Raw genomic sequence first — 13,360 nt, 5'->3', positions numbered from 1 at the left:
TTAAATAATTTTCTTTTAAAATATTTACCTTTAGATTACTTCGAAAACTTTCATCACAAAGCCCATTGGGAGTGAAAATTTAATTTCACTATTTTTATTCCTTTCTCTGAAAATAGAGTTAAGAAAACGAAAAGTTGCATTGAAATTATTTTAGTAATTTCTGAAATTGGTGCTTTATAAAATACTTGATATTCTCATTCTCATCTTCAAGATAATTAAGACTGAAGGCAACTCTAATATATTTAAACAAGTAAATTAAATTAATAAAAAATATTATAAGAGTAAGCTTGAAACTAAAATAAAAACAAACTATACATTAGAAATTTCTAGAAAGAACACGCTGTCTAAAAGATTGTCCTGTGGCATTGTACCCAAGACTGAAGTATTATTCCATATGTTATTTTTTTCCGAACAAAGGAAGCAACTAATGTAATAACTAAGCAACTTCAAATGTTTCTTCTTATTAAATCAAATGTATAACATTAGTGAATAGAGATGACCCAGTCGAAAGGACGCGTCAATCTTAACCGTTAATGGCGGGTTCAAGTCCACAGAATCTTCATTTGCTTAATTTGTGTTTATAATTTATTTCATGCTCGGCGGTTAAGGAAAACATGGCGAGGAAACCTGCAAAATTTCTAATTTCATTATATCAGCCACATGTGTATCCACCTATGTGCATTGGAGCAGCTTGGTGGTCAAAACGGAGAGGCCTCAGCCCAGCAGTGGGATATTTATGGGATGGGATAAAATTGTATTAAACGGCTCTAGAAGCTCATTGACTGTGTTAATCGATGTTGTGTATATTTATACATTATATTTTTGATCATTATAACAAAGTATATACATTTACGATATAACCGCGTTATTAAAGCTATGCAGCTAAGTAGGAAGCGTATTATAAAATTTAAGTATTTCCGTCACAAACAGCTTGATACACTAGAAATAAATTTGAAACATTTATTTATTTATTTTATTCCCAGAAATTACACGGGAAGATTTACCGCCCTTGGGCATTGCCTACCCTAAACTAATCAAAAAGTTTGTATGCGGGGCTCCAAAACAAGAAATAAAAAGTAAGATCTAAAAAAACATGAAGAGGAAGGAATATATTTAGCGTATTCACTTAGAAAATGTTCATTTCAAATTATAAAAAATGTTTTAATCTATACATATAATAAAAACTGATTGCTGTCTGTACATGGAAGATATGAGTAAAATTATTATCTGTGGCCTTTATCAACGCAATAGAACCCAAAACAATGATGTTTGTCTATTTGTCTGTGCGTTTGTGCACGCTAACAGCTTAACTGATTTGAGAGCGGTTTTAGCTAATGTATTGTGGCATACTTCACTTAAAAATTAGTGTTTGCTTTATTTCAATCGGCTTATAAATAAAAAAGTTATGTCAATTTAAAGAGTCACGTCGAACATTTATTCAATAAAAATACTATAAAAAACTTGTTCAGTTGAATTGGCTGAAACTTTTGCTACCAATAAAAGACAGTCTGTAAATGATGATAATTGAAAGTTTATAGGAATATAACAAAGTTAAAAAATTGTCAGTTTCAGATATTTAGTAATTCAATTGAGTATTCCAATGCAGGTTGAGCTCAGATCAATATGATCAACCATATGAAATAGGGTTCAGATTATGCTGCACATGGTCATTTAAACGCGCCCACGCGTATATGTAAAGCGCGCCTATTTCCTCTCCTATAGCACTGAGTTATTTGCAGCAAACGCACGTATGTCGCTGACGCATGGCGCTCCCTGATAACAGGGACCTGGTAAACCTCTGTCTATTTTCGTTTATAATGTATTTTGTTAGGTTAGTAGCTTATTTAAAAAAAAAACGTATATACTACGGATTTAAAAAAAAAACAATATATGTAACATACATTTCTTTTCGTTTTCGATCGAGAAATAAAAGTCTTTTACCCGAACTAGCCATTGCCCGCGGCTTCGGTCGCGCGATACTGGTGCGTTTACTGCTAGTAAGCCTTAGTGTAAGCTCGTCTGAGTAAGTACCACCCACTGATCAGATATTCTACCGCAAAATAGCAGTGCTTGGTATTGTTGTGTTCCGGCTTAAAAGGTGAGTGAGCCAGTGTAATACAGGCAAGACATAACATGTAAGCGATGGTTAACATTTCTTACAAAGCCTTTGTATATAGGCGTTAGTGACCACTTACCATCAGGTGGCCCATACGCTGGTCAGCCTACGTATACTATAAAAAACAACACGCTATGACCAATAGAAGCGGAGCATCCATGAAAAATACCATACTTTTCATAGTTTTTACATATTTCAACAGGTATTTGGATAGTTTGTTTGAAAATACTCATTCTTAAGTATTTGTTTTCTGTTTGTAAATTACTTTGTAAGTTAAAGTTTATAGGTTAGGTAGGTTTTTTCTTTTCGTCGCCGCATAAATATTTTTCTCATTGCTTTTTCAAGAACGTCGCAATATATTTAAATGAATGCTGTTTATATCATGGTCAATTGTATGTTGCCCTATCTCAATTCGGGTACTCCGAAAATAAATAAATACTAATAATATCCCATGAAAATAAAACTAAAAATGTTGTATATACTGAAATATATTGTTTGCTCTTAGTGATTTCTTTAAGTTACACGCGTGTGAAACCCCGGGCACAGCTAATATGAAATAAAGTATGAAAAACATATCTTTATAAAAGAAAACAAACAAAGAATTCTAGACGAAAACGTATTTTATACAACAACACGTATGTATGTAATTATACAATATAGAATACATTACACAATTTGACATTCAAGTCTTTTAAATATATAAAAATCAGGTCCATTAATCCATTTCGATAATGCCAGAACGTGTTTTAAAGGCTATTATATTGAAAGTAAAAAAAATCCTTTCATAATAAATTTCAATTGAAAACGCTCTTCAAACGAAAAATATCTTTCGGTCGACATTCAACTGAATTTATTAAAGAATTTGATTTAAAAAAAATTGTGAAAATTTTATTATCACAAATTGCGGTAGAATGCCGGCGGCTAATAATAATTTTTCTTTTAGTATCAATCATTTTCACGTCAACAATACGTTATTTTTATTATTTTCAAGGTATTTCTTTGGACGCAATGAAAGTAAAATTCCACGTTCAAATACGAGTAACGTGTATATGTGAAACGTGTCGGATGCGGTTATTTGAAGAATTTAAAAATCAGTCGTGGTGCATTCGAATTAACCAAAAAAGGTTAGTACAATAGAATAGTAGTAGTACATTGACAAACATGGTAACAAATAAAAAATAATTGTAATATATAACAAAAAATAAAGCCAGGTGTAACCCGTTTTAATGCTGAATACAAGAATGAAAGCTGACCAATATATACGCTGATGTGTTATGAACATCACGAAAGATTAACACCAAAACAGTTTACAAATATTTTTGAAACGATCTTACTTTGGACAATATGATAGTAAAATTCTTGTTGTGTGCGCAAGCGATCCCGTGACGGAAAAGTGGAGTGGGTACCACTGGTTTTTTAGTGGGTATTTCGGCGCCTTAATCACCGGCGAGTGCCACATACCCACCCACCTCATGTGGGGTAACGCGTAAATGTGTTTATGTATATGCGCAAAGGTATATTCCAATAGGACTACTTTATAAACGTTGTTTGGCGGGTGCATAGTTCAATAATGCTGTCTTCTTCTTTCAAATGTCAATTCAATTATGATAAAAAGAGCAAAAGCAGTTTTTAACTAAACAGCGGATAAAAAAAAAATTATAAATATGGTCGATACTTATATTTTCAGTCGAGAATAGTTAACAATTATATAATATAATGTAAGTAGCTCGAAATTTAAAAGCAAATTTTATTACTTTTAAAGTAATTATATAAATTAAAACACTATACAAAGTAATGTGATTAATTCATCAAATGTATACAACTTCAAAACTTCGTATCTATTTGTCTTATGAGCTTTTGTTTATCTTGTACAAGTTACAACAGCCATTGTTGAGGTGGCAGAGATGATTTAGAGTTGTAGTTAGTCTATAGCTGTGCTAATATTATAAGGAATATATCTGTTAATCTGTGAACCGATTTTAATAATTCTTTCGCCATTAGAAAGCTACTTTATCCAGAAGTAAGATAGGATATATTTAATTTTAATGATGATTAGATTTACCCCAGAAAAAATGGTATTTGTGTATGTACTTAAGTCGAACTACAGGAGTGAACCCGCGGGCACAGTTAGAAGCTAATTCATTTTAAAATATATTATAATATAGCTTTAAATGTAATTGATATTCAAATTATTATTGTTGTTTACGCTTTCTGTAGTTAAAATATTTTACTAACAATATTATTATTATTATTAATTTTATAGTATAGAAAGGCGGACGAGCATATGGGCCACCTGATGGTAAGTGGTCACCAACGCCCTTAGACATTGGCATTGTAAGAAATGTCAACCATCGCTTACATAGACAATACGCCACCAACCTTGGGATCTAATATTTTATGTCCCTTGTGTCTTTAATTACACTGGCTCACTCATCCTTCAAACCGGAACACAACTATACCAAGTACTGCTGCTTTGCGGTAGAATATCTGATGAGTGAGTACCTACCCAGACGAGGTTGCACTAAGCCCTACCACCAGTGAAATTAATTATTAATTAATTTATAATATAATATCATAGTAATATTAATTTATAATAAAACTTTAACGAAACAAAAATTTAAGTTTGTTTTAATTGTTCAAGTTTGTACCGCCAATTTATTATATCTTAGCGAATGAAATCAAGAAATAAATGAAATGTTTTAACCTATATAACTATAGACTTTCTACTGATATACCTTTATTTTAAAACCCTTCACTTCATATAAGGCTTTTACGGATATTAGTGGCAATTTGCCAAAGATAGAACACTTGAATAGCATTAAAGTCCCATTCTGTCTTATTGTAAGTCTAATAATATTTTTATTGGCTGTAGAAACATTTTATATGATATTGACAAGTAAAGAAATATAAATCATAACTGCTTGAAATACGGCTTAAATTGGTTTAATAAACACAATATCGCGCGCAGTTATTGTAGTTTGTGAGATATTAAGTATGCGAAACAATAACTCACACGACGATGAAAACCTTTAAGACGAATTGTATGTATTTTAAGATCAATCACCACCTAATAAATTTTTGGATTGTTCGTGTTTAATATTTATATTACTAGCAAATATCTAAAATACGATGCAATACTTGCTTAAAGTTTTAGTATGGAAAAAAAAGTTTACGCGCTTTGGGTGTAAGACCGAATCGTATGCCGTGACGGCAAACGGCATGACGCTCTTTTAAGCCGTCTCCCTCTCTCCCTTTTTCTGTTTTATCTTATGTACAAAAAATACTTTTTTTCCAGTTTATACGTTTACACATGTTTCATTTGCTCACTTGCATGAAGATTCCCAGCATAGTAGAATCAATGGACGATATGAAGTCGACTCGATAATTGTTTACAATAAAGCAATATAAAAAAAAAAAGAAAAAAAATATCGAAGCATTTTGTATACGCGCTACGCACGCACAAGGGAGTAAGGGAGTAGAGAGTAGATGTAGCATGACGGCATAAGACAGCGTTATGTCATTTACCTTCACAGCATATGAGTGGTCTTACCCCCTAAGCGCGCCCATCAAGAAATAGATATTTCACATCAAGAAGTTACTAAATTGGTTATATTTCAAGTGTCCAAATGTACATATCCGATGTATTGTTTGGTTTGCCTTTTTCAAAAAGTAACTATGTGAAGTTCCTTTATAGTTTGAAAGGAAACTTTAGAAAATTTATGTTGGAACGTATTTAAACTTACGTAAATTTAATGTAAAATTTTCATACTCGCATGACTTTTTACTTTTATTAATTATTGTCCTGCTCTTATCGTGTTTTAAATATAAGTGGATATTTAATTGTTGCAAGAATAAATGTACTATTTATTTCCCTAATAAAATAAATAACTAATCATGAGAAAATATTCGTTTCAAAATCATATAAACATATTTTACGAACATCGTTTGAATTAAATGCTCATTAAAATATTTGTAACCATAATAAATTTTAATTATAATAACATTTAAATGTTTATACTAAGTATAATTACCCATAACAAAGATAATGAATAATTTTGTCCGCTAATTAGTTTTCATGAATAAATTAGACCTTATTCATGGTAATTTTGATAGAAAATCGAAGTTAATTTCGGACGAGTCGATCGCATGTCAAAGCCTGCGAACTTTACAAAGTCTAGACTCGTGTAAATGTTTAGATTTTGAGAAGCGCCTTCGTAGTTATCGAGTCTACAAGTTCGTGACTGTAGCCGGTTAGGTTAGTAATTTTGCTATCATATTAGGTTACTTTGTGTCCGTATAAGTTTGCATGTTACATACAAATTATACTGTTATTTTATAATGAAAGGCTGAAAATATAACAACTCGACATTGGATTTGAACCCAAAACCTCGGGGTCTGCGACTTCATATCTAGCCACTAGACCAACGAGGCAGTCACGTTATATATTGGCATGAGTTATATATATTCAGGGTGTAAGTTATAAGCTATCTCTGCCAAATTTAATCCGAATCCGTTATGCTGTTTTGTGTTACAAATATAAAAACATACAAACTTTCACATTTATAATATTAGTATGATTAATTTAAAGTGACTACGTGATATTAGCGAATTCACCTCTCGGTCTATATTGTTTGCGAACTAAAAGCTTCAACCTCCAAGCAAATAATCAGAGTAACAGCCTGTGAAAGTCCCACTGCTGGGCTAAGGCCTCCTCTTCGTTTTTGAGAAGAAGGTTTGGGGCATATTCCACCACGCTTCTCAAATGCGGATTCGTAAAATACACATGTGGCAGAATTTCAGTGAAATTCGACACGTGCAGGTTTCCTCACGATATTTTCCTTCACCGTCAAGCACGAGATGAATTGTAATAACAAATTAAGCACATGAAAATTCAGTGGTGCTTGCCCGGGTGTGAACCCACGATCACCGTTTAAGATTCACGCGTTCCTACCACTGAGCCATATCAGCTTTTAAAAAAAAATTACGTTAAAATTAATTAAGATACACTCAATACTAAATAAACAAGGCATATCTACGGTGATCCAAGAGCTTTAGAGCATCGCTATCGTTAGTAGGCAACCCTTGAGAGCTAAGATGTTATATAAGAATTGCTGTTTGTGTGGTAGGATGTGTGATCCGTGGGTGGTACCTACCCGGACGGGCTTGAACGGAACAATCACGTCATGATTGGGTGATAGGGCTACCGCCGGAAAATAATAATCCGGTTTATAATAATAGTATTATTTTCTTTCAAGCTGAAAATAACACTATTTTAAAACAAAAGAATGCATGTGTAAAAAGGTTCCACCAGTATGTAAATTATCATATTAACACATATATCAAGAAGCTAGCGTTTTATATATTACATTCCAATAAAACTTGTAATAGTTATATAAAGTATAAAATAATGACGTCATAAATTTCGACGGTTTTATCGGTTTTTTAACGAAATCTAAGAAAATACATAAATTTTAAACTGAAATCAATGAATACGTTTTATAAAAATTTGAATTTCATCACGGAAATATTTTTCGTCGATGAACATTTGAACTCATTGAAATTTTCTCGTTAAATAAAATGTTTTAATATACATTTGAAATTTTGTGTCCACTTTTTAATTTAGAAATTTAATTTAAAATACGGTTAGAGATTTTGTATTTTTTTCTTTAATAAGTAGTTCAACGTTTGTAAGTAAAATTAGTATAGTTATACACTATTTAATATTTTAAATAATTAACACATTTAAATTACAACTTATAGTAAATGTGTCCCACAGTCTAAGGCTCGCGGAGCGATTTTCAACCGCGCCGAACGCGTTCGAGGAACAGCTATTTTATTTCTAAGCTTACGAGATCAGAGTTTTGCTCTGTTAACGCGGACGTCAAGATTTCTCCGCAAACTTGGCGAGCGATTATCGCAAGACGAGTGGTTATACAAAATGATATCAGATTTCTGTACGTGCGCCGCCCACCCACCAATCGCAATGGGCGCTGACGAAGCCGGCCGATGCACCGCAAACCGTGTGATTCTGCTAGTTGTTCGCCGGTGCAACGGGACCCGCAAACGTTGCGCCTCGGGAAATGTATTCAATTTTTTACAAACCTTTTTTGTAAAAACTGTTTCGTGAGTTTTTAGCCTAACCCGCGTTAACATCATACGTACAATTTGTAATATTATTAATAAAAAATGTTAAAACAATGCTTTTTATCATATCCAGGAGATATTTTGAAAAATTCTGAAAATGTTTAAAATAGCTGTAAAAACCGCGGTAAAGACTCAACCGATTTTGATGAAATCTATACGGTACCTTGGAACATAGGGAGTATATTGATCAATTACTTTCAAAAAGACAAAACTGTCGTCATTAGGCATACAGACATAAAACCTCGTCGTATTACACTATTAACACTTTTTTTTTTAAATATTGAAATCACAGACGGACACTTCAAGTTTACTTACTTATATAGATTTGATAAAATAAATAATAGATAATAAAAGAAACGAAACATCAAACAGCGTCATAACTGTCATTCGTTTGTCACGAAGAAATACTCGATAAAATACACTAATCGTAAGGTTTTGTACATAAACCAATCTTCATGCCCACACGCCAAAACAAAAACATCACTAGCTGGGTATTTGTTTGTAAGCAATCCATCACACTGTTAGCAATTTCGCAATTCCAAATATTCGCGTGACATGTCTCAGCTCTGTGACAAGTTATTTGTCAGATGTGACACGCAGTGAAGTTTAATTGACATCTAATTCGTGAAATAACCTCCAATTTAAGCGGTGATCAATATCTGCTTAAATAATTTGGCTTCAATCTGATCGCTATTTGGTTGTCTATTACGTGATAATGTGCCACCGACTAGCGACTATTTAAATGAAAGCAAAATTAATGAACTTGACGTTTTACTGCGTTTCAGAAACTAGAGGTAATAAAAAAATGCCATATAGCCCATATGGGCTACCTGATGGTAAGTGGTGACCAACGCCTATAGACATGTAAGAAATTTTAACCATCGCTCACATCACCAATGCGCCACCAACCTTGGCAAGTAAGATGTTATGTCCCTTGTGCCTGTAATTGCACTGACTCACTCACCCTTCAAACCGGAACACAACAATACCAAGTACTGCTGTTTTGCGGTAGAATAGACGAGCCGGTTGGCGTGGTTGGTAGATACTTGCCTTTCACGCCGAAGGTTGTGGGATCGATTCCCACCCAGGGCAGACATTTTTGTGCATGAACATGTCTGTTTGTCCTGAGTCTGGGTGTGATTATCTATATAAGTATGTATTTACAAAAGAAAAGTAGTATATGTAGTATATCAGTTATCTGGTTTCCATAGCACAAGCTCTCTATAAGCTTAATTTGGGATCAGATGGCCGTGTGTGAAAAATGTCCCAGGATATTATTAATATTTAATGATGGGTGGTACCTACCCAGAAGAGCTTGCACAAAACTCTACCACCAGTAAAATAATTGTATAAATAATTGTACATATGTAGGTTAAAAGACAATAAGTTAAATGAGGATATTTATATGCTTATATATTTCAATATTAATTAGTTACTAAATTAAATAAAAAATAAGTATAATAAATTTAATTTAATACATTTGATCACATAGTAGTGTCCTAAAAATATTCGCAAAATTTCCACTCGGTTGGATATAGAATATAAACTTATTTACAACCAGATATCTCTTAAGCAAATGTAGCTCTAAATAGAATCACAAGCATTCAAGCTTAAAAAGAAACGGTGTTCCATTTCAGCACAAATCGAAAAACATAGTGAAAATGGACGTGTTTCCGTGCCGTGACAAAAGTACCCGCGTGACCGGGATTCGCGACACGTGTCTTGATAGAAACACTCCCATGAGATAGCTGTGTCAACACGAAAATGGGGAATTTCGTAAATAATTTTCTGTCGCTAACTCAATTGTTGAAAACGATGTTTATCTCGTTGGAGCATTAAAAACAATAGGTATTCAAATTAGATGGTTTGAACTATATGAAACTTTATTTCTTTGCCTATATAACTAACTATGGCAAAGCAAATATGATTTATTTATTTATTTAATCAAGGAAGACAAACAGTCATAACATGTACAAAAAATATTTATCGCATTAAGAAAACATCATATACCAATTAAGTCTTCACAAATAATGAAATCAAAATACATAACAGAATTATAATAAATAAAAATTAAAGATTATTTAAAATTTTACGAAGTATGAACAATTAATTAATAATTTAGTAAATAATAATAAATATACAAATTCAATTTCTATTTAAAGTGACAATGTAGGTGACATTTTATTTTACGTTTCAATTCCTAATGATTTTAGCAATTGATGTATAATTGTTCAACTATTTCTGTGCCACTCCTGAGCTACTTAACATATTACAACAAAGGTATCGACTAACCATACCTTTGTCGTAATATGTTAAGTAGCTCATAGCTCATCTTGTTTTATTAACTTCCTCGTTTATCTAGTGGCTACCTTATATTATGTATACATACAGATCCCAAAGTCCTGGATTCAAAACCGAAGTCGAGCCAATTAAAATTTAGTTTTTCTTGCGAGAAATTGTCAGTACATGATTAAAGTATAGAAGTTGGTGGTTCTATGCCTTTACTCTCCTGTAGTATCGAATGTCTCCATCGGATTATGATAGTGACAAAATAGAGTGCACCATGTTGCAGACACTTTTGAGCACTTCAATATTTTCTTCGCAATAGGCTAGTCTCTTTCCGACATAAATCAATCAGGTGGCGATCATCATCATGTTTCATGCATCTGGAGTTAATATTTATTATATAATAATTTAATGAAAAATATAATAAATGTACTTTTAATATCTTTAACATCTAATATTTTAACAATGGCTCCTTTATATTGCCAAAAGCACTTCGAGAGTGAAGTGCACTCGACCCTCTTTGCTCCTGACAGAATTGCTACTTCCTAAGTGATATTCGTTTTATCAGAGGATTTAAAAAAAAACCCGTCAAGAACAAATGTTGTATGATAAGGCTTTTTTATATTATACGATATACGATTCGGCGGACGAGCAATTGGGTCACCTGGTGGTAAGTGATGGTGGAAATAATAACCATTCCTTACATCGCCAATACGCCACCAATCTTGGGAACTAAGATGTTTCCTTTGTGCCTTCAAACCAGAACGCAACCATACTAAGCACTGCTGTTTAGCGACAGAATATCTGATGAGTGGATGGTACCCATCCAGACGGGCCTGCACAAAGCCCTACCACCGTTAAGGCTATTTAAAAAGCCGAGATGGCCCTGTGGTAAGAACGCGTGAATCTTAACCGATGATCGTGGGTTCAAACCCGGGCAAGCACCACTGAATTTTCATGTGCTTAATTTGTGATTATAATTCATCTCGTGCTTTATGGTGAAGGAAAACATCGTGAGGAAACCTGCATGTGTCTAATTTCACTGAAGTTCTACCACATGTGAATTCTACCAACCCGCATTGGAGCAGCGTAGTGGAATAAGCTCCAAACCTTCTCCTCAAAAAGAGGAGAGGAGGCCTTTAGCCCAGCAGTGGGACATTCACAGGCTGTTACGGTTACTCAAATATGATTTTAGAATTTTAGAAAAAACTGAAATAATACAACGATAGTGTTTTCTAGAAAATCTGGGTGTTAATTACTAATGAATAATTCTAACACACAGCAGTAATACCTTTTGATATGTTACGATTTTAAAGGTGGGCAAGCCTTAAGGGGTATCATTTAAGGTTCTAACGATTAGCATTCTTGTCACCATTCCAAGTAGTTGAACAGTAGCTTTTAAAATAGGTAGACGGACAAATGAGTCATGATCATCTGATGATCACGCCCATATATATTAGTACCGTAAGAAATATTAACCATCCCTTCAATTGTGAATGTAACACCAACCATAGGAACTAAGATGTTGTAATATTTATAATGGACTACTGTTCGATCGGTTTATAATTTGACCATTAATATTATTGAAAATTAAAAAAAGAACATATCAATTTGCATGTTTTTATGGATAACAATAAAGGTCGTAAACAGCTACTGAGCAAAAAAAAATCGCTTAACAAACAGAGAAGACAAAAGTATTAAACCGTGTTGTTGTAAATAATTATTTATAAATAAATTGATTATATTAACGAGAAGACAGTAATATTATCACAATATATTGGTTTTTAAATCGTATGTAAATTGTTATTTCTTACTTGCATTATCTCGATAAAATTAACATCATATTAAAATAATTTGGATATATTTTTTGGACGTTCATTTTCGTCAAAATTTCATTTTCCTTGTATTATCTTAAATGTAGGTAATTTATATGAATGGTTTAATATATTTCCTTTTTATAATACATAAGAATCGTGTATCAAGAAGAAATCACAAAATAAACAATAATTCTTATTTCGGCTCGATTTTTCGCAGTTTAAATGTAATTTATGGAAAATAATTGACTATTATTTTATTAAGCATTTTAGATGGATTTTTTTTTTATATTTCGAAGAAAATTTAGAAAAAGTTTTTTTGAATGATGGCTAACATTATTATGAAATATATCAAGACACTTGCACTATATAAAATAAATATATTTTAAGTAAATAAGCAATGTAGTTTACATAATATTCAAGGTATTTTACGAGGTTTACAATTTCCAATTGAACACAATTCATATTTCGTTCCGTTTCTAATCTTTTTTAGTAATTTTAAATATAAAACCAGTCGAAATCAATTTATTACTTAAATATTTATAAGGAATAAGAAAATAACAATTTTAAGCGTATTTTCAATTTTTAAGTTTATAATTTTAAAATGGGTTTTATTTTTGAATTTGTGATGACAAGCTTTTTTTCAGTTTTGTTCAGAATCCAACCAGAATTAATTTAATAAATATATATTACTCACCATCATTAAAAATAAATAAAAAACCACGTCCACTAATTTCCACAGTTCTTTTGTTTTATTTAAACCCACAATTATTTACGTTGATGAGCTCTGCGAACTTTTACCGCGAAAGCACAACGCACAAGCGTGCGCTCCACACGATCGTCAAAGTGATACTGCCAGTCTGCCATGTTAAGGGTGCGTGTGCATTGTCAAATAGATTTGTTACAGCATTAAGAGGTTTTTTATGATGCCAATTAGGTTCTTACAGTGTAACTTATAATTTTTTTTTACTTGTATAAACTATTTATATGGATGTTATAT

At 32.4% G+C, this 13,360-nt stretch overlaps 1 protein-coding gene across 1 annotated transcript in view; it reads right to left on the bottom strand.

The window, feature by feature from the left end:
• The window catches only part of LOC126770197 (uncharacterized), a 62,877-nt gene extending 49,719 nt beyond the window's left edge, over nucleotides 1-13,158 (bottom strand). Inside the window, exon 1 of the mRNA XM_050489457.1 lies at nucleotides 13,058-13,158. The gene's annotated coding sequence lies outside the window, so the exon portion shown is untranslated. The remainder of the gene's footprint in view (nucleotides 1-13,057) is intronic.
• Nucleotides 13,159-13,360: the final 202 nt, after the last annotated feature.

The sequence above is a fragment of the Nymphalis io genome, chromosome 8 (assembly GCF_905147045.1).
Source record: "Nymphalis io chromosome 8, ilAglIoxx1.1, whole genome shotgun sequence".
Lineage (NCBI taxonomy): Eukaryota > Metazoa > Arthropoda > Insecta > Lepidoptera > Nymphalidae > Nymphalis > Nymphalis io.
Note: the sequence above shows the minus strand (reverse complement) of the source record. Positions and strands in the feature narration are given on the sequence as shown.